Here is a 22,360-nt window from a genome sequence, read left to right on the forward strand (position 1 = left end):
TGTGTTCAATTGGATCGTGGTCAAGTGGGGAAGACATGGACACACAATAATCTTGTGACTTGAGTGCTATAAGAGAGGGATTACAGAGATGAGAAAAAACAGTTGCTTGGGGATGGTAGAAATCAGGAAGCAGCTTTTTGTAAATATGATATTTATGCTGAACCTTAAAGATGGTTCTTCTGAGTGAACAAGCAGGGAGAGAAAGTTAGACATAGGAACAACATGAGCAAAGATACAAAGGCAGGAAAGTGCAAAGCGTGTTCCTAGGACAGTGAATTGTCCTGTGTAGCTGGAATAGTGAGTTCATGGGGGTGGAGGGGAGGAATGGGCTGAACAGTAGCTCTAGATCACATCCTGAAGGCCTTGAATGCCACAGATGAGGTCTGTGAACCTTCTTCTGTAGGCAGTGGGACACTGTTAAAAGTGTCCATAGAAGAGATGGAAAACACATTAGTGGTTACCAGGAATTAGGGGCAGTGTGGGGGCAGGGGGAAGGTAGGAGCGGAGGATGACTATAAAGAGGCAGCATAAGGGATCTTTTTGGTGATGGAACAGTTCTGTATCCTGACTGTGGTTGTGGTTACACACATCTACACATTATAAATTTACATACAACTACACATACATATGAGTGCATGTAAAACTGGTGTAAAACATCCTCAGCATGTTTTTTAAGTCTCTGCCTCAGCCTGGAGTGAATAAGGTCTGTGGATTGTGCCAATGTCAGTTTCCTGGTTTTGACGTTGTACCATAGTTATGTCAGATGTCACCATTGGGGGAAACTGGATGAAGGGTACATGGATCTCCTCTGCACTATTTTCGGAACTTCCTGTGAATCTATACTTAATTCAAAATAAAAAGTTAGAAAAAATGCATAAGAAGGAAAAGGCAGAGCAAGGAGAATGGTTAGGGTTTCCACTAGTTTACCATGATTTCATTGTGAAATGCTATGTTCGGATACCATGTAAGATGCTTGGGAAGCATCTTTTTCAGAAGTTACAAAACACAGTGTCTACCCTTGAGAAATTTGTTGTTGAATGGAGGAAACAGGTTTTAAGTAGTGATCATTCTGTGTGCTGGCTTTTAGTAGTAAAGGTAGGTACACAGCAAGGTGAGAGCAAGGAAAAAGGGGACAAACTGCTGGGGTAGGGAGGGCTTCGTAGTGACACAAGGACTGGGCTGACTCCAGGGAAGAGTGGGAGTTTGTGTGGCACATGCTGGGGCTCTGTAAAAGCCCGGGTGAGACATAAGGCTGAAATTAGTGCTAGGAGGAATTGAGAGTAGGGAATGGATTCAAGAGCATTTTGGAGAAGCATTGATGCAAATTGTTGAAGTACTGTGTGTTCAGACAGAGGGAAGAGTCTGAGGTGACTTAAGTTTTCAGCTTGACTGAAAGCATGGTGGCTCCATTAGCCAAAATTTAGAGTCTAGAAGGAGAAAGGTTTTGGCTAGGGTATGTTTAATGTGAGGTATCTGAGGGACTCCATGCAGAGAGGCTGGGGTGCAGTTGGGGTGTGGCACCCGGGAGAAGCAGTGCCAGAGCTAGAGACATATTGGACCCTAAGGTGCAGCCCCACTGGACCGCTTGCCACTTCCCCAGTCATCCTCAGCATGTTTTTAAAGTCTCTGCCTCAGCCTGGAGTGTCCCTCTGTTCCTTCTCCATCCTGTGAAATCCCACCCCTGTGTCAGCTCGCATGTTCCTTCAGTGTCTACTTCAGAATAGAGGTGATGACTTTAAACCTTGCGAGCTTGTGGATTTTGTCCACTGATACTATGGTGGGGCAAGAAGATAAGAGGGTGAGTTAGCAATGAGCATTTGGAGGTGTCGTGCCCTAGAGGAGGAGAGAAACAGTTGGAGAGGAGAAGAAGCATGAAAGCAATGAGGCCACATGGAAGCTTGGCTGCTCAGCCTCTGCAGAGCTGCCCACCCAGAATTAGACATGACCAGGAGAAGAAATAGGCAGTGAGCTAAATCGTAGAAGTTCATGACGACACGAAAGACAACAACTCTACGTCACCCCAGAGCTCCACCTCCTGTGTAAAGCTGCCTGACATTGAATGGTGTCTGGCCAGCCTGATTAATTTTTAATATTTGATTCTCTGGTGAGGTGGCTAGGCACTGAGGTGCATCAAAGGCAGCTTTTGTTTCTATGAAGTTGGTCAAAATAACACTGGAGAGTCAGGTTACTGCAACCTTGAGCTCTGGTTGTTCTGAAGGGATGAGATCAGACTCTCTAACTAACCTAGTTTCAGAAGGATCTTTGCCTTTTGCAAGGAAAGTTATTTGGAACTGGAAGTGGGTATGCTTCCTCTTGGATTCTATATCTCTTATTATCGGAAAATGCCTCATTTTTCAGCCACAGATAGAAAACACCATCAGTGCATCAGGTTTCCAATTCTGTCCATGACTCAAATGATGTCTGAGTTCTGAAAACCTGCTGCCAACTCCTGAAACACCAGAGAATTTAAACACAAATGTTCTCTAAATAATATGCTCCTTACGCTGTGTAGCCTGCAAAGCAGATGATGATGATGATGATGATGATTTTAATTCTGCACAGTATCTCCTTAATTCTCTAATTTCCCCATCTTTTAAATTGTATACCTAAATGTTCTCTCTTAAAATTTTTTATTTTTTACCCTCTTATCTTTCTACACAGAGCCCTTCATAGCTGAGGATGGATAGTATCTGAGTGGTGAGAACCTACATGTGAGGAGAGCTGCTCTGAAGTGACTCACATGTGGATTTGCGACCTTCTGCAGTGATGGCTGGTTAGGCAGGAGGGGGAAGATCATGGAAAGGGAGGCGATAGTGTGACTCCATTTTATCAGTGGTATGCTTTGTGAGAGCCCACAAGCTAACAGAGGAATTGCCTTTTATTCTCAGAATAGGGTTCTCTCTCTCTCTCCTCTGTTTCTTGCTTGCTGGCTCGTGATCTACCGACTTGTAAAGATGCTTTCACAAGCTTGAAAGACTCCACAGTGTCATGGACTGTGAGGAAACTCTATTCTACCCACTTTTGCCTTACTTGGAAATTTTTACAATAATCATGGTTACTTTTATAATCAGAAAAGTTACAAACAGTCCCAATGGAAAAATAAACATTTAAAAATCAGGAAAAGATGTACAAATGTTGAAAATGCCTCTTTATTGAATTTCTAAGTCTTTATCTTTTTTGACTTCCATAACTGATAAATTATTTTAATGAATTTCTTGATATTTGTCCGTCCCTCCATCCATTCATCCTTACTTTTTTGAACCAACTTGATTTTGCCATGGTGTCTTATTCTTTTAATGTACTGCCTGATTCAATTTACTAGTAATTTGTAAATGGGATAATACATAGTTTTCTTTTCACCTGTACTGAATGCCAGAGTTTTGGTATTAGGGCTGTACTTAACTTGCTCCATAAAATAAATGAGGAAGTGTTTCATATTTTTCTGTTGCTTTTTAAAAATTTGAAATAATAAATACCATCTTTTTTTAGTGAGCTTAGTTTGTGTGAGGCACAATGATTGGAACCCAGATCTGCACAGCTCTGAAGTCTTTGCTCATCCTGTTTGTCACTGCAGTATCAAAGGAGGAAGGCCAGCCTTGGAACCCTGAGTCTCTGTGGTCAGGAGCGCCTCAGGGGGCTGGACTTTTCACTCATCTTGTCCTTTTCTTTTCTTAATTAAAAATTTTATTTTGAAATAATTTCAGTTACATAAACAGTAGAAAAATGATACACAAGATTCACATATACTCTTCACCCAGATTCACCGATGGTTAATATTTTGCTACATTTGTTTTATCATATTTTTCTGAGTTACTTGAAAGTCAGCCACATAATATATAATATCCCTTTATAATTATATACAGTATATAATATAAACATTTTAGTGTATATTTCATTAAAAAAACAAACTAAACAAATAAAAAACAAAGTATAGATGTCACAATCAGGATATTAACTTTGATATAAACTGTTATCATCTAATCTGTTTATTCAGATTTTACTAATTGTCCCAGTTGTGCCCGTTGTAGCAAAAGAAAAACATTTTCCTTCGGTTCAGGATTTAATCTGGGATCAAACATTGTGCTTAGTTGTCATGTCTTTTAAATCTCTTTTAATCTGGAACAGCTCCTTAATCTTACATTGTCTTTCATGACCTTGACATTTTTAGTGTACAGGCCAGTTCTACTTTATAGGATGTTCCTTAATTTGAGTGATTTTGATGTTCCCGCTGCTTAGATTTAAGGTATGTGTTTTTGACTGGGATACTGCAATGGTGTGTCTTTCTAGGTGCATCATAACAAGAGGTCCTGATGCCTACTTGTCCCATCACTGATAACCAACCTAAATCATCTAGTTAACTGGTATCTGCCAGGCTTCTCCACTGTTAAGTTACTATTTTTCACTTTGTAATTAGTATTTTGTAGGGTGATACTTTGTATATAAATCCTCTTCCTTATCAAACTTTCATTTACTAATGCTAGTGTCCATCCTTCTGAAGCAACAAAGTGAGACATGCAAAGTGAATAGACTCTACCCCTTGGAGCTAAAATGAAGCCAAGAGAAAGTGAACCATTCAGTCCGTTTAGGCAGATAAGCCAATTTTTTTTTTTTTTTTAACTCACTACCTATGGTCTTTGGGTTTTGTCTTTGCAAAGGTTAATTGAAATCTAGTCATACTCTTGAGAATAGTGATTGGCTGTAGCTTGTAACCTTTGGGTTCCTATTTTGGTCACCCAGGGCTCAAGATGGGTCCACCTAGTTTATTCTGGTCATAAGTGCCCCTTGGGGCTTTGGCCGATGGCTCTGTTCTATCTTTGGCTCTTTGATCCTTTGTCTTTGCCTCTAAGATGCTGTCAGTTGGAGTCCCAATAAACTGCCTCTGTGCTGAATCACCTATAAACAAGCATTGCTTCTGGCTACAGACTCATCTTATCAGACAACTCTCTACTGAGCCCAGTTACACAGCCTATGCTATCTATGCTAAGGCTGCAGTTGTATGAGTCACACAAGTAGTTTTTAGTATGTCAGAGAGTCCAGAACTGTGTGTCATATGAAGAAATATTAAAAACACCCAGTGGTATACTTGGGCACACTTTAGCTATTGCAGGTTCTGTTCCAGACCACTGCAATAAAGCAAATATCACAGTAAAGGGAGTCACACAAATTTTTTGGTTTCCCAGTGCATATAAAAGTTAGTTTACACTATACTATAGTCTACTAAGTGTTTTAAGCCTACTAAGTGTTAAGTCTAAAAAATGTACATACCTGAATTTAAACATATTTTATTGCTAAATAGGCTAACAATCATCTGAGCCTTCAGTGAGTCATAATCTTTTTGCTGGTGGAGGGTCTTGCCTTGATGTTGATAACTGCTGACTGACCAGGGTGGTGGTTGCTGAAAGTTGGGGTGACTGTGACAGTTTCTTAAAATAAGACAACAATGAAGTTTTCCACATCCATTAACTCTTCCTTTCATGAAGAAGAGGAAGAGTTGTCTGGAGTATTTGATCCTGTTTGATAGCATTTTACCCACAGTAGCTTCTTTAAAATTGGAGTCATCCCTCCCAAACTCTGCTGCTGCTTTATCAGCTAAGTTGATGTAATTCTAAATCCTTTGTTGTCATTTCAACAATGTTCACAGCATCTTCACCGGGAGGAGATTCATCTCAAGAAACCACTTTTTTTGCCCATCCGTAAGAAGCCACTTCCATCCGTTCAAGTTTGATCATGAGATTGCGACAATTCAGTCACATCTTCAGGCTCCACTTCTAATTCTAGTTCTCTTGCTATTTTCACCACATCTGTAGTTGTTGTTACTTTCTCTGCTGAAGGCTTGAATCCCCAAAGTCATCCATGAGAGTTGGAATCTGCTTCTTCCAAACTCCTATTAATGTTGGTATTTTGACTTCTTCTCATGAATCACGATTTTTTTTTTCCTTTTTCCTTTTTTCCTCTTTATTCACAAACTGATTGTTAGTGCAAAAAAAAAAAAAACTGAGACAGATTAAGAATGCAACTTGGATCTTCAGTCTTCTCTTTTCAACTCAATCCTGGAATATTCATAATATTCTAGCCATCGGGTTCTCTCCTTTCTTTTTTGTCTTCAAAGTCCTTTCCAAAAGGAAACATACTGCTTGGCATTCTATATTATTCCTAATTTCCAGGTGGAAAAATGAGACAGTGACATCTAAAAACATTGGAGAGGCTGGACACAGTGGCTCATGCCTGTAATTCTAGCACTTTGGGAGGCCAAGGAAGGAGGATCCCTTGAGCCCAGGAGTTCAAGACCAGCCTGGACAACATAGTGAGACTCTGTCTCTACAAAAAAAAAAAAAAAATTAGCTGGATATGGTGGCATACACTTGTAGTTCCAACTATTCAGGAGGCTGAGGTGAGAGGACTGATTGCACCCGGGAGGTCAAGGCTGCAGTGAGCCGTGATCATACCACTGCACTCCAGCCTCAGTGACAGAGTGAGACCCCGTTTCAAAACAACAACAACAAACACACACACACATTGCAGACTGTATTTTTAAAAACAAGGCAATAATTCAGGCTTGTCTTGCTTTAATTCTCTCTATATTACCACAGTAAAATGTTTAACAAAGTCCAAGAGATTACTGATACACAATAACAACCTAAGACTTTACATTAATGGAGCTATCTAACCTAATCAGTGAAATAACTAGAAAAGCATCAAATGTAAAGAGTGATTTGCTATTCTATTTATATAGTATTGAAACTGTCATAACATTTACAGACCCAGAAAGTCTGAGGTAATATCGAATAATAATTGATAACTGAAATACTGCAACATCGTGAAGGATCTTCTAAATGACCAAAAACAGATGAAATTTTGTTTGGTATAATTTCAGTGAAGTTTTTTTTTTTTTTTTTTTTTTTACACAGAACTATATATATTTTTAAATTAGTAATCCACATAAGTTATACACAAAATTAAGTGACTAGATTGTTCAGTAAAACTCTACATTGCTTTCTTATTATGGACTAATGAGCTTATAATTCACTGTCACTTTTAAGAAATTCTAGTCTATAGACATGTTCGAATTGTTTGGTCTTATTAGTTTCAGTAGCAAAAACCACCACTTCTTTTATATTTAATTCTTTTGAATATCATCTTTAAAGAGCCTGACTTGAATTTTGTCAAAATAAATCACACCTTAACCCTCCAGTTTCTAGTCTGTGGGTTCTTCATGAGTTTCAGTTCAGTGTAAGCTAGCACACGGACCTCCCCATGAATTTTCTACAACTTTAACACTTTCCACAAAGTGTCATGTCCTTCTCTAGGCTTTTGGTAGAATGTGAAGTTAATAACGGCATGTGATGTTCCTTAGCATAATCTATCAAAAAGTAATGATCTCCTTGTAAAAAAAGCCATGGGCTGCAATCACACATCTGAGTTGACAGACATCCACATCAACTCTTCATAAAAAGAAAAGGGGTGAGACATTAGCGGCTCATACCTATAATCCCAGCACTTTGGGAGGCTGAGGCAAGTGGATCGCTTGAGCTCAGGAGTTTGAGACCAGCCTGGGCAACATAGCAGGACCCTGGTCTTTACAAAAAATAAAAAAATTATCTGGGTGTGGTGTTGTGCACCTGTAGTCCCAGCTGCTCAGGAGGCTGAGGTGGGAGGATCACTTGAACCCAGGAGGCAAACGTTGCAGTGAGCTGAAATCACACCACTGCACTCCAGCCTGGGCACTAGAGTGAGAACCTGTCTTCAAAAAAAAGAAAAAAAAAAAAAGAAAAAGAAAAGGTTTGTGTCTTCTGGAGTATAAATATCCACTTTTAAGAAATTCAAACAGATCCCAACATAAACGTCTTCAAACTTAATGGGTTTTACATGACTCATCATTTATAGATCCTTGGCACCAACCTCTGGACATTTTATAACCCAACACACTGCAGTATGGAGGGAACACCATGAAAGGATACTTCTGGTATAAAATATGGGGTTTTTGGTGAAATCCTCTGTAGGAATAATTGTTACTCAGAGGATAACCTGTGAAAAACTTCTCTGGTTTCAGTTTAAAAGATACTTTACTAAATTTCAAATATCGATGGAAACATCAGTGTCTGTATTCATGATGTACTTGGCATTGGGGCAAAACTCAGTTACCCACCTGAATGCCATAATGGTTTTCAAGGTCATGTTATTATATGTATCCAAAACATGTGGTTGCATTATGTCACCATAAAGAAGGTGTTCACCCTCTAAGCACAGTGCTAACATTTTGTCTTCCCTTTCAGACATAACGTAAGAATCTCTTATCTCCACCAACACTTTTTTTTCATCTCAAGTAACTCCAATGGCCTGTCTGGCTTTCATATTTGAGGGATGGGAAGTTACTGGGATGATGAGAAATGGTTGGTTAGTTGGTTGATTTTGAGACCCGATCTTACTCTGTCTCCAGGCTGGAGTACAGTGTGGCATGATCATGGCTCACTGCAGCCTTGACCTTCTGGGCTCAAGCGATCCTCCCAGCTAGTAGCTGGGACTAGTGGTGCATGCCACCATGCCTGGCTGTTTAAAAAAAAATTTTTTTTTTTTGGTAGAGATGGAGTCTCCCTCTGTTGCCCAGACTGGTCTCGAACTCCTGAGCTCAAGTGATCCTCCTGCCTTAGCTTCCCAAAGTATTGGGATTACAGGCATGAGCCATTGCACTGGGTCCAGAAATGGGTTTTGATGAGAGCAGTTTGAATGCTCTCAAAATGCAAAGTGAAGGTATTGTCTGTAAATTGTCTCATACTCCAGAAGCACATCCAGTTTACATGTTCTGTCACATTGTAGTGGGGAAGGCTGAGGTAGCACATCACGAGGAAACTCTGGAGCGATAGCAACAGGAGACCCCATGTGAGGGATCCTAGTGACATCCTACTTGGAAGGGCTATCCAGGGAGCTGGGGCTGTCCAGAGAGCCGGAGCCATCCGTAGCAGCTCAGAAGCATGCGAGCTGCAGGTTCTTCCTCTTGATTAATTTCTTGTCAATGAAATACTTTCAGTTTCACCAGTTGAACATTTAGCTGTATGTAGTTTTCAAAAATAATGCCACCAAAAAAAAGAGAATCTCAGATTGGCTTGAAATTCTGCCATAAATGCCTTATAAAACACACACCTGTAGAATTTCAGATGAGATTAAAGCACTAGCTAAAATTTTTTGTTGTTTTCTGTGTTCCATGCTTTAAGTAAAACACTCAGATTTGCTGTGAACACTATGAACACAGAAAAAAAAAAGACACAATTTGGTCATACTTCCCTTCGTAGTAGCTTTTCCCAACAAAACAGCCACCTCCTAAACACAGGCACTGGTAATACCCTCACCTTCTACTCCCCCACCACCATGGCAAAAACCCCCAGCCACTCCTGGGGGCGATAGAAGGCAGAGAGTGCACCCTGGGACAAGGCAAGGTGGCCAACATGCAGCTTCAGCCTGGGCTCACCACCACATACCCCAGCATTCTTCTGCATCGCCCACAGCTCCACCAGGCTCCTTCTCCAGCACTCACCTGAGCAGGGAACTGCTAGTCACAGAGGCCCACTGCCTGAGGTTTGGTAGCTCAGCTCCTGCCATGCTCCAGAAAAGCATGAATGGCCTTAGCAATATCTAAGATGGTGAGTCCTTTCCAGAAGGTTTTAAATTTACTTTGCCCAGGTCCATCAGAGGAGCCTCTATCTGTGGCAGCTATTGCCTTATGAAATGTATTTCTTAAATAATAATACTTGAAAGTCAAAATTCCCCGGGCATGGTGGCCCACACCTGTAATTCCAGCACTTTGGGAGGTGAAGGCAGGTGGATCACCTAAGGTCAGGAGTTCAAGACCAGCCTGGCCAACATGGCAAAACCCTGTCTCTAGTAAAAATACAAAAATTAGCTGGGCGTGGTGGCAGGTGCCTGTAATCCTAGCTACTGGGGAGGCTGAGGTGGGGAGAATTGCTTGAACCTGGGAGGCCAAGGTCTCAGTGAGCCAAGATGGCGCCACTGCACTCGAGCCTGGGCAACAGAGTGAGACTTTGTCTCAAAAAAAAAAAAAAAAAAAAGAAAGTCAAAATTACTCCTTGATCCATGAGCTACAGAATGTATGTTGTGTTAGCAGGCATGAAAACATTAATCTCCTTGTGCCTCTCCGTCAGAGCTCTTGGATGACTAGGTGCATTGTCAAGGAGCAGTAATATTTTGCAACGAATTTTGTTTTTCCTGAGTAGTAAGTCTGCAGTGGGCTTAAATTATTCAGTTAACCATTCTGTAAACAGATGTGCTGTCATCCAGGCCTTGTTCCATTTATAGAGCACAGGCAGAATAGACTTAGCATAACTCTTAAGTGCCCTAGGATTTTCAGTCTGGCCAATGAGCATTGGCTTTAACCTAAAGTCACCAGGTGCATTAGTTCCTAACAGGACCATCAGCCTGACCTTCACAGGTTTGAAGCCAGGCACTGACTTCTCCTCTCTAGCTATGAAAGTCTTAGATGGCATCTTCTTCCAGTATAAGGCTTTTCATCTCCATTGAGAATCTGTTGTTTAGTGAAGCCACCTTCATCAATGGTCTTATCTAGATCTTATGGATAACTTGCTACAACTACATCAGCACTTGCTGCCTCACCTTGCACTTTTATGTAATAGAGATGACTTCTTGTCTTAAACCTCATGAACCAACCTCTGCTGGCTTCAAACTTCTTCTGGAGCTTTCTTACCTCACCAGCCTTCATAGAATTGAGGAGAGTTAGTGGTGCCTAGCTCTAGATTAGACTTTGGCGTAAGGGAATGTTTTGGCAGGTTTGTTCTTATATCCAGCACACTAAAACTTTATCCATATCATTCATGTAGCACTTCAAATTTCCTTCAAGAGGCTGGGTGCAGTGGCTCACGCCTGTAATCCCAACAGTTTGGGAGGCCAAGGTGGACGGATCACTTGAGGTCATGAGTTCGAGACCAGCCTAGCCAACTTGGTGAAACCCCGTCTCTGCTAAAAATACAAAAACAACTAGCCAGGTGTGGTGGTGTGTGCCTGTAATCCCAGCTACTCAGGAGGCTGAGGCAGGAGAATCGCTTGAACCTGGGAAGCAGAGGTTGCAGTGAGCCAAGATCACACCACTGCACTCCAGCCTGGGCAACAGAGTGAAACTCCATCTCAAAAACAAACAAAACAAAACAAAAAAAGAAACAAAATCCTAGCTTTTTCCATGCTGATAGCGCTCACGCAAACATGGTGAACGTTCCTAAAACCCGCTGGACTTGTGTCAGAAGTGTGGCAAGCACCAACCCCACAAAGTGACACAGTAAAAAGGGCAAGGATTCTCTGTATGCCCAGGGAAAGTGGCGTTATGACAGGAAGCAGAGTGGCTGTAGTGGGCAAACTAAGCCGATTTTCTGGAAAAAGGCTAAAACTACAAAGAAGATTGTGCTAAGGCTTGAGTGCGTTGAGCCCAACTGCAGGTCCAAGAGAATGCTGGCTGTTAAAAGAGGCAAGCATTCTGAACTGGGAGGAGATAAGAAGAGAAAGGGCTAAGTGATCCAATTCTAAGTGTTACCTTTTCTTTTATTATGAAGACAATAAAACCTTGAGTTTATATTCACTTAAAAAAAATTCCTTCAAGAACATTTTCTTTGCATTCACAACCTGGCTAACTGTTTGGTACAAGAGGCCTCACTTTCGGCCCGTGGTAATTAGACATAGTAGTGTTCTATTTCTTCAGTAGCCACATTCCTGGCAGTAGTAACCATGAAAACATGGCTCTCTGCTATGGTATTACCACACACCTCTGTCATGTGGTTAAGTATAAAGCACTGAATTGTAAATCATTTATTTTGAAATTCATTCATATAAAAAGTTCAAAGTTATCCTCACGATAACATGACTGTCCTTCAAATTTTGATAAGTTTTCTTGAGTTGCAAAGAATGATGTGGAGGTACAGCTCTTACCCTAAGGGGCTACACACGATCCACAGGATCCTCCTACTTGAACTAGAGCCCTTATGTGGGTGCCAGATGTCCATGGGCATATGTCTTATTTTTGAATGTCTTTGGATATATGTGTTATGGTGGAGACAGTTGAACAATTGTGCTAAAACCTAGCTTTGAATTTAGAGATATACCACTACCTCCCCTCCCCTTCCCAAAGAAAAATCTGGGGGCAGTAGAAATTGCTCATAAAAGCGGATTCCAACTGGTACCTTAGGAGAGACCCTGTCCCCTCCCTCAGTCTTTTTATTCTTTCTCGTTTTTATTAATGAGTTCTTATACTTTTGATTTACTGTTGAATTAAAAGCAATACATTAAAATGGAGAAGGACACCAACCTGACAGTAGAGAACAATGGCAAGAGCCGCTAAGGTCAAAGACAGAAATGTTAAAGCTGGCAGAGGAGTTAAAAGGATTACAGTCTGGAGCTACCTAATGAGTGAGGGAAGTAGCATTGTACACTCTAGTAGCCTCTGAGGCATCCCAGCATTGAGTGAGAAACAGGTAATAAATGTTTGTGATGATTTCTCCAGTTAACTAGAAAAGGTGGAATTTTATCCAGTATACAGTTTGGAGCACTGAGATGTAAATAGTAGCTTATCTTGACAACTTTTACTGCAACTAATTCACATTAATTATAAATATTTAGAAACATGAAAGAAAAGATATATAAAACAACTCATATCACCCATAGATTTAATTACTTGTAGCACATTAGTATGGTATTTAGCTCTTCAGCCCTTTTCTATGTATAAAGATAGTATATAATAAGATATATTTGCATATTATATAAAATACATGTTATATAATATATATACCAAATTTATGTGTGAGAACATGAAGCCTGCTTTTTTATTTAAAAAAAATTTACTTGTGGTAAAAATACACAATAAAAAGTATACCCTCTTAACCATTTTGTAAAGCCTGTTTTTTTAAACTCAATAATATGTTGTGAACATTTTTCCATATCACTGAGTATAGATGTTTATTTTAAGGCTGCATGGATATACCATAATCTAGTTAGTCAATTTCCTAGTGCTAAATATTTAGGTTTCCAACTTTGGTTATTAACACTGCATAAAGCATCTTTAAATATATATACTTCTACATTTCATCAGAGTCCCAAAATAATTGTTGGATCAATGGATGTCTACTTTCTGAATGCTTCCAATGTATCTTATCAAAGCACACTTCTGTTTCACTATATTCTTGCCAATATTTGATGTTATAATTCTTTTAAATTAATGTTTATGTAATTTAGTCTTTAGTACTAAAAATGCAAGCAGCAGTGGAAACTAAAGTCAATGAGAAAATGCATTTTAGGGAATGTGACGCATGAAGTTATTCAGGCTTATGAACTAGGAAACCACTGGTTCTGTAAGAGAAGAACTTAACACAGCAACTGTTTAGAACACAGGCATGATGAGCCTTAAGACACTCACTTGTTCATGGAGTGTACAAAATTCATGTAAGTCTTCATGAATGTGAAGAAATGCCTCATAATTTGAAGAAGAGATGTTAAATGAGTCCAATTATCATAAGCCAAATCTGTGAATCTCAGGGTAGAACTGTGAATCTCAGGGTAGAACTTTATTGAATTTTGTGTAACATTTTTGATGTTGAAACTTTTTTTCACTTGCCACTAACTTTGTGGGTTTTGTTTTATTTGCCACAGAGAAGTTTCACATTTTAATGAGGAAGAAATGAATCAAATTTTTGGTTACTCTTTTCATGTTATGTTTATAGAAAACCATCTCTGCCTCCAAAGTTATAGTACAGTTGTAATTTTCTTTTAGCAGTTTTACAGTTTTATTTTTGACACTTAAATCAGAAGTTGCAAACATTTTTATTGAATAGGCCGCTGTTGTGGGGGGCTGTCCTGTGCATTATTAGGATGTTGGCATCCCTTGACCTCTGCCCACTTGATGCCAGCAGCACCCCTTGTCTCCCCAGTTGTGACAACTGGAAATGTCTCCAGATATTGCCAGTTGCCCTCTTTGGGCCAAAACTACCCTCTCTTGAGAAGCAGTGGTATGATAAACCTTAAAGTGAGTTGAGGCAATACCCAATAAGAAACACTGGCAGGACAAGAGACCGGTCATTGGCTGAGTGGAATACTCAGGTCGACTATTTCTTGAAAATTGTATTCTAGTCTAGAGATTGGAGATACTGGGAATTTGGAGCGGTCTTCCTTTTGTTGCAGTTTTGGATTCCAAACTGCAACGAAAGATCTTAGTTCTTCTGCTTCACTTCCTCATTTGCTCTTATTGACCTCTCTGTGGACTAGGAGAACCAGGAGAACCAGGAGAGGGTAACTGGGAGTTATTAATAAAAGTGTTAGGAAAATTGTCAGCAGATGCCTTGGTGACATCTTGTTCCAACTTTCCAATTTAAGCTCCATTAAACTGGCTGTGGTCTTTGTGGTTTGAAATATAGAACAGGCCAGGCGCAGTGGCTCACGCCTGTAATCCCAGCACTTTGGGAGGCTGAGGCGGGCGGATCACGAGGTCAGGAGTTTGAGACCAGCCTGACCAAAATGATGAAACCCCGTCTCTACTAAAAATACAAAAATTAGCCAGGCGTGGCGGTGGGCACCTGTAATCCCAGCTACTCAGGAGGCTGAGGCAGGAGAATCGCCTGAACCTGGGAGGCAGAGGTTGTAGTGAGCCAAGATCGCGCCACTGCACTCCAGCCTGGGAGGCAGAGGTTGCAGTGAGCCGAGATCATGCCACTGCACTCCAGCCTGGGAGACAGAGCGAGACTCCCTCTCAAAAAAAAAAAAAAGAAAGAAAAAAAGAAAAAAAATTATAGAACCAACTTTAACCCCGTTGGCTCTAGAATAAAGTGATTTATGAGTCTTTTATGAAGACATCATCCTGCAACATAGTCTTATTTCTCTTTCCCTGGTTTACCATGGCTTGTAGGAATGATACTTCCATACCTTGGTGGCATATGGTAAATCTCTTGGGTACGGTCACAGTGGTGTTGGTCAGTAGACCTTACTGGTTTTGATTGATCACCAGTTATTTCATGCTCCTGTAGAGCCTGGGTGCTGAACTGGGCTTCATTTTCTTCTTTGCTGTTGTGACCTTTTGAGTTGAGTTGTTTCTCCACTTTGTGCCTAAATCTCCATATTTCTAAAAGTCATAGAGAGTGACTGATGATATTTATACTGTTAACTCCTTAACTGTAGATATTCTAACTACAGTTTAAATAAATGCTCCATACAATATGGACATAGAAAATGGATTTGCCTTTTCCAATCTTACCAGTCTTTCAGAATTCATCTGAAATCTGTTCGCAAAAAACTTCCCTAGCAATCGAGCTGACATTCGTCTTTCCATAGTAGGTGCTCGATGTAGGCTTATATTTTTTTTCAATGTCTCATGTCTTATCGCTCCAATAAAGTTTGTGTTTTGGGGAGGTGGGAATGGAGATTGGAAGAGACAGTACATTTTGTCGCCATATTAAATCTCTCGTGATTTATTTCATTTGACTTTTCTACTAATTTTAAGATTGATAGGATATACTTATTCCCATTTTACAACTGTGAAAATGGAGCTTTAGAGAAGTTGAGGCTTTTCCAGTTAGTAGATGGTTAAGCCAAAGATAGTATGTATTGATATTGGGATTCCTAACTAGAGAAATTGTGCAAATCTAAAAATGGTTTTTGATTTGCTCCTGTATCTGCAATATACAGAATCTTAGCGTTGCCAGTTAAAAATTGAGACATCTAAGCCTGCTATATTAAGTAGGCTGTGTACAAGGTTAGTGGGGATGGCTTATGCTGAATCACTCCTGCCCTGGCTCTGTCCTCCAGGAAGGACAGGCACTGCGGAATGGCAGTCTGGGGGTGGGTGTACCGACTGATCAAAACAGTTTCTCTGTATAGCTTTCTTGGAATGTGTGCTCTCCTCTGTTCTCAGGCATCTTTGCTAACCAAAGCCCCCAGTGTCCTCTGCTTTAATCCTTAGCATTTCTGCTGCTACGGAAAGGGCTTTGTGATAAAATACCAACGAAAAGTGGGTGGTTTAGGGGCAGGTTCCAGTCGGCCTCTTTTTCACGTTTCTGATATGTACTGAAGTGACTAGGAAGTTAATGCGCCTTGTCTAGTGTGTGGAGACTGTAGAGAATGACATGATGTGCTCTGCTGGAGGAAGAGGATGATGGAGTCTTGTTTTTACCTGAGCTCATGCAGTGGTAGTGAAGCTCCCAGCTTATCTTCCTGTCTGGCTTCCATTGCTGGTTGTCCCTAGTGAGCAGAGCCATTCAGAGGTTTTTTGACTTATTCCCTGGCCTGGCAGAGCTAGCTTCTATGAATTTTTTTTTTAATCAGAACTAGTTGGACCATGTTCTCTTTTTATTATCTTGCTTGGCTTTCTTCTGTGGAGATAAAATGGAGCTACCTTAAAACAAAGTAGGAGCTGCTCACTTCCCTGTGCCTGACTCTACTCCAGGTGCTTTGTTATCTGTACCTGAACGCTCAAGGCAGATCATTCCTAGGGATTGCTCTCTGCTTTCAGGACACTTCCATCAGCTTTTCGGACCCAATACCCCTTTACTTTCTTTCTTTCTTTCTTTCTTTTTTTTTTTTTGAGACAGAGTTTCTCTTTGTTGCCCAGGCTGGAGTACAATGGCACGATCTCGGCTCACTGCAACCTCCGCCTCCCGGGTTCAAGAGATTCTCCTGCCTCAGCCTCCCAAGTAGCTGGGATTACAGGCATGCGCCATCAAGCCCGGCTAATTTTTGTATTTTTAATAGAGACAGGGTTTCATCATATTGGTCAGGCTGGTCTCGAACTCCTGACCTCTGGTGATCTACCTGCCTCGGCCTCCCAAAGTGTTGGGATTACAGGCATGAGCCACTGCGCCTGGCCCCAATACTCCTTTACTTTCTTTGAGTTACAATGTTGCATCTATTCTGTTCACAGCCCCTAGGACTCCTTTTCCTGCTGATCTTTCTAGGTCTTGACTCTCTGCCACGTTGCTTGACCGCTACCCGGCTTCAGAGTCCAATAATTATATTTTCAACTTTGTCCTGTATATGCTCCACTTCTTGGCTGGAACTCTGTTCAGTTTATTTCCTGACTTTGAACTATCTCCACGTAGTGCCACCTTGTTTCCTGATCTAAGGACTGTGCAACTCCTCTCTAGTCGGCCACATCTCTGACCAAGGGATTCAGTGAAAACTCTGGTTTCTCACCTGAACTTTGATCTTTAACCCCAGCTGACACTAGTAATGGCCTTTGTGATCAGGCTCTGAAAGAAGACTGACTTCATGTGAACCATGTGAGCATATTGTTCATATATCCCTCAAGATGGATTCCTTCTTTTCTAAAAGGCATCTAAAAAGCAACGGAAGTTCTTTTGAAAATCAGAGGCTGCCTTTTTGGTAGCAGTTCTTTCATTTATTCTGTAGAGGATCCAGATTGAGCTCTTTATAAAATATTCTCCTACATAATGTACTGGGATAGTCCTAACAATAGTAAACCTTGATCCACAGATCACATGTGCCATTGGATAAAAATAAATAATGCAGAGGAACTCAATAAGACCAGCCTGTTTAAAGGAGACATCATAAAAACCTCTATTAAAAAAAGAAAAAAAAATCATGTAGCTGTGGTAGCAAGTATAAAACAAATGTAAGAACTGAGGAGTAACCAAATGATGCAATTAGCTTAGCACCCACAGATGGTTTCAGATACACTCAGATGTCACAGGCATCCAGGACTAGGCCTGCTTTGATCATTTGGAGGGCAGGATTTCTGGATACCTGCATCACCTGCAGCCATCTACTGCTGAAACAAACCATTATAACAGAGAGGGAGTTCTTAGTTAAGGGAATGGGTTTACTCTTCTTCCTTACTATAAGGGATGGGGAAACTGATGTCCATGACAAATACTGAAAGTGGAGTATGTCCTATATCAGCAAAAGTTCCCATAACTAGAGTTTTTCTGAAGGTGCAGGTGATGTCAGGTACCCACCTGATGGGCCTTACTTAGGAAAGAAGGGGGTGGAGGAGACAGGGATGAACATTTGTTAAGAGCTTCTGTGTTTAGATGTGTGCCGGGTGCTTTATGATGCTGTCTCACATAATCTTCACAATAACCTCTGTGGAACAGGGGATGGTTGCTCATGTTATATGTGAGCTCAGGTCACGTTACTGTGGAGTGTTGGCTGTGGGATTTGAACCCTTATCTAACTCCAAAGTCTTGCTCCTTAGAAATGAAGCAGGTTTGGCTGGGCATGGTAGCTCATGCCTGTAATCCCAGCACTTTAGGGAGGCTGAGGTAGGAGGATCGCTTGAGGCCAGGGGTTCAAGACCAGCCTGGACATCATAGTGAGACCTTGTCTCTACAAAAAATTTAAAAAAAAGAAAAAAGAAATGAGGCCTGGCATGGTGGCTTATGCTTGTAACTCCAACATTTTGGGAGGCCAAGGTAGGAAGATCACTTGAGCCCAGGAGTTCAAGACCAGCCTGAGCAACATAGTAAAACTCTGTCTCTACAAAAAAATTTAAAAATATTAGCTGGGCAACTGGGTGCAGTGGCTTACACCTGTAATCCCAGCACTTTGGGAGGCTGAGGCAGGCGGATCACCTGAGGTCAGGAGTTCAAGACCAGTCTGGCTAACATGGCGAAACCCAGTCTCTACTAAAAATACAAAAATTAGCTGGGCATGGTGGCATGCCCCTGTAATACCAGCTACTTGGGAGGCTGAGACAGGAGAATCACTTGAACCCAAGAGGCGGAGGTTGCAGTGAGCCGAGATCCCGCCACTGCACTCCAGCCTAGGCAACAAGAGCGAAACGACATCAAAAATATATATATACACACACACACACATATATACATATACACATATGTATATATATGTGTATATATACACATGTGTATATATGTGTGTGTACACGCATGTGTATATATGTGCGTGTACACGCATATGTGTATATGTGTGTACACGCATATGTGTGTATATGTGCGTATATATACACATGTGTATATATATATAAGCTGAGCATGGTGGCAAGCCCCTGTAGTCCCAGCTATTCCAGAGGCTGAGATGGAAGTATTGCTTGAGCCCAGGAGGTCGAGGCTGCAGCGAGCTGTCATCATGCCATCGTACTCCAGCCTGGGCAACAGAACAAGACCCTGTCTTTAAAAAAAAAAAGTTTTTTTTAAAGAAAAGAAATGAGGCAGGTTTGCTTTAGAAAATGAAAGCTGCTGATTTGGGCAGAAAGGCAGAAGATATGGAAGAAGGACCCAGCCTCAAGTCCCTTGTTCCTTGAAGATTAGAAGATTACTGCATTTGAAAGCATGGTGCATTGGTTCTCACAGCTAACTGCCTATTAGGCTCACCTGTGCAGATTTTACCCCCCGCCCGACCCAAACCCACCACCCTAAGGATTTTGAATCTCAGTATGTTCCAGCTGGGAAACTGGAGAATTATCTTTTTAAAAACTTCCAAGGTGATTCTGATGTGCTGTTAGAATTGAGAAACTTTTCTGTGTCTAAAGAACAATGGAATGAATGTGAGCCCGGGAGTGGCCCTAGGGATAATCTTTCCAACTCTTTTGTGATATAGGAGAGAAAACTAAGGCCCAGAGATCTCAGAAGCCAGACACTCCTTCATTCAGTAGTTACCGAGCATTGACTTTGTTATTCTAGGTGATTCAGAAAATGCAAAGAAAAATACTTTCCTTGTCTTTGAAGAGTTTTTAGCCTAAGATCACATAGCTGGTTAATGCAGAGCCACAATTGGAACCCAGGTTTCCTGACGTCTTTTGTGTTTTTAAGCCTTTTGAATATTGTCATTGCCAGGCCCTCTTTGAGCTCCTGAAGCTCTGTAAATGGTTCCTCAACACTGTGGTAAGTTGCCTCCAAAGCCCATGGTTACCTTGTGCCAAAAGTCCCCTGCCTGCCTTTCTGCCTCATTACCAGCCTGGTATTCAACCACCTACTTTGCCTTAGGTTCATAGGCCCACAGGTTTTCAGTTGACTGCTTTGTTCTCAGTTCATTTTTAAGCATCTCACCTGGAAAAGGCCTGAAAAAGCTGCATAATGATTATTTTAGACAGGCAGTGCTTAGACAAAACCTGCCCCACTGGTGGTCACCCTGATCTCTTTGCTATTCTTTTTAATGAGTTCATAATCCTCCGGTTCATCTCACAGTTCATCTCACAGTCTTGTAGACTGCATATTTTTCGGAGTTTTTCCCAGACCCCTTGGGGCAGTGACGTGCGGAGGGCAGGGAGCACTCCGCACCAATCAGGCAGAGGGTGGTGCCAGAGGGAAGGTGGAGGGAAGAGTTGTTTGCCCAGCACTGTGCTAGGCCCATTTTTGTATATTTTTTTCTTTAGTGCTTTTCAATAGCTTTGGGGGAGAAAGTTTCCACATCTGTAAAATATGGATAATAACGGAGGCTTAAAGAAGTTAAGTAACTTTCTCAAGTTTATGTAAACAAGTTTCATTGCTAGAAATCAAACCCTGGAAACTACTGACTGAAAGGTCATCCTCTTTTCCTAGTACCATATGCCACATCATATGTAAAACTTTTGATCTAGTCCAAACATACTTTTTGGATAAGTGATTCTTAAATTTGGTTTCTGGTATTTTTCAGTAGGTTTTAGAACTCAAGGCTGCCTTTAATGATGCAGGAGAGATACAGGACTTTGGACAGGACTCTGGAGAGGAGGGTAGCGTTAGGTATTGGAGTCTGAGAATTGCAGTGATGGCAGGCACCAAGCTCCTAGGCCAGCCCATTGGAACCAGGGGCCAACATAACTACTGTCCCAGTCCAGGGTCAGAACTTGGAAAACTCAGTGACGAAGCATAAATGTTAACCAGAGGTCCTTGGGGAGTTGGGGTGGTGTGGGGACATGGACCTCTAGCTTAAGAATATCTCCTGGCTGGGCGCAGTGGCTCACACCTGTAGTCCCAATACTTTGGGAGGCCGGGCCAGGAGGATTGCTTGAAGCCAGGGATTTGAAACCAGCCTGGGCAACAAAGTGAGACCCCATCTCTACAAAAAATTAATTTAAAAAAGAATATCTCTTATATGTTATGCCAATTGCAGATTATAGATCTCTCCTTTTCATAGAATAGTCTCTTCTTATAATCCTCAATTAAAGCTTGAATTTTTATGTAGTTTTTTTGGATAACACTTATCGACCTCAGTTTTTGAATCTACAAAATGATAATTTGGGTTTATTGTGATGAGGAAATGGGAACATGTACGTAGATGACTTTTCTTCACTGTAGACTATTCATACAGATATAAGATGGGTATGAGACCCAGGATCCCTAAAAACAGATTGGTAAGAAAGGCAGTGTAGTTGTTGGGCAAAGGGAACAGTGATTTTTAGAGTGTGGAAAGCTCTAGGAGAAGGAGGGAGACCAGAGTGGGGACGCTGCACTGGAAGTGAGGTGGAAGGCTTTAGATTTCCTGGTGAGTAATCGAGGTCTCTGAGTGCCTGGGGTTGAAGGTTGAGGGAGTTCAAAGACTTGATGCTGACCTGGGATCTTACTGAGACCAGTCGCTGCCTGTGTGCGTGAGGATACCACCTTGTGCAATCTAGTTCAATGGTGTGTCACCAAGAGCCTGACCTGACACCTAAATGTGACGTAGTGTCCCTTAGAAATCATGTCATGTGATGTAACGTTTAGCTTGAGTCCTGTATTAGAACCAGTGCAACTGGAGATTGGCTTGAGTCAAGTTCCCAACTTGAAACAAGTTGGGAAACCAAGGCACCAAGAGAAAAAGTTACCCGTACAAGTCTGGACTATTCAAAACTGAAGCTGAAAGCAACCTTCTGACTCTGACTTTCCTATACTCTTACCCCATTTCTTTTCTTTTATCAAAACATGGTATTACCAAGTTCCCAAGAGCGAATTATAATTAAAGTAACCACAGTGTAAAGCTCATCAACCCAGAGTCTCGGAATGAGGTGGAGAGAAGCTAGTTAGAGAAGAGGTATTATGTAATGACCTAATTATGAGGCCTGCCATCTGCTTAGGAGTCACGCCTGCCTGGTTAGGATTCCCTGATTGTGTTTTTTAAGGAAGATGCTAGATTGTTAAAGGGGGTAGGGAGAGAAGGTAACTATACCAGAATCATTAGGGCCTTTCTTGAAGGAGGCGGGTGGGTTTTGCGGGGAGGGAGATGAAGCAGCCATGGAGGGCTCCTAAGCAGATGTTCCCCATTAGCTTGGAGAGCAGTGTAGAAGGTTAATTATTCTGTAAAAGAGGTTCCTTATTAGGGAAGGGTGGTCAGGTGAAGCTGGCTGTCAGAACATGGCTGATACCCCAGGTTTACCTGGAGAGACAACTAAGACATTTTTTTTCCATTCAGGGGAAAGAGTGAGAAATCCACTTTATTT

The 22,360-nt window shown here is 41.3% G+C and overlaps 1 protein-coding gene and 1 pseudogene across 12 annotated transcripts in view; one reads left to right on the forward strand and one right to left on the reverse strand.

The window, feature by feature from the left end:
- The window catches only part of AAK1 (AP2 associated kinase 1), a 187,664-nt gene that overhangs the window by 37,642 nt on the left and 127,662 nt on the right, over positions 1-22,360 (forward strand). The window lies entirely within an intron of this gene.
- Positions 7,692-20,492, reverse strand: LOC129397157 (UDP-GalNAc:beta-1,3-N-acetylgalactosaminyltransferase 1-like; annotated as a pseudogene).

Source organism: Pan paniscus, chromosome 12 (assembly GCF_029289425.2).
Source record: "Pan paniscus chromosome 12, NHGRI_mPanPan1-v2.0_pri, whole genome shotgun sequence".
Lineage (NCBI taxonomy): Eukaryota > Metazoa > Chordata > Mammalia > Primates > Hominidae > Pan > Pan paniscus.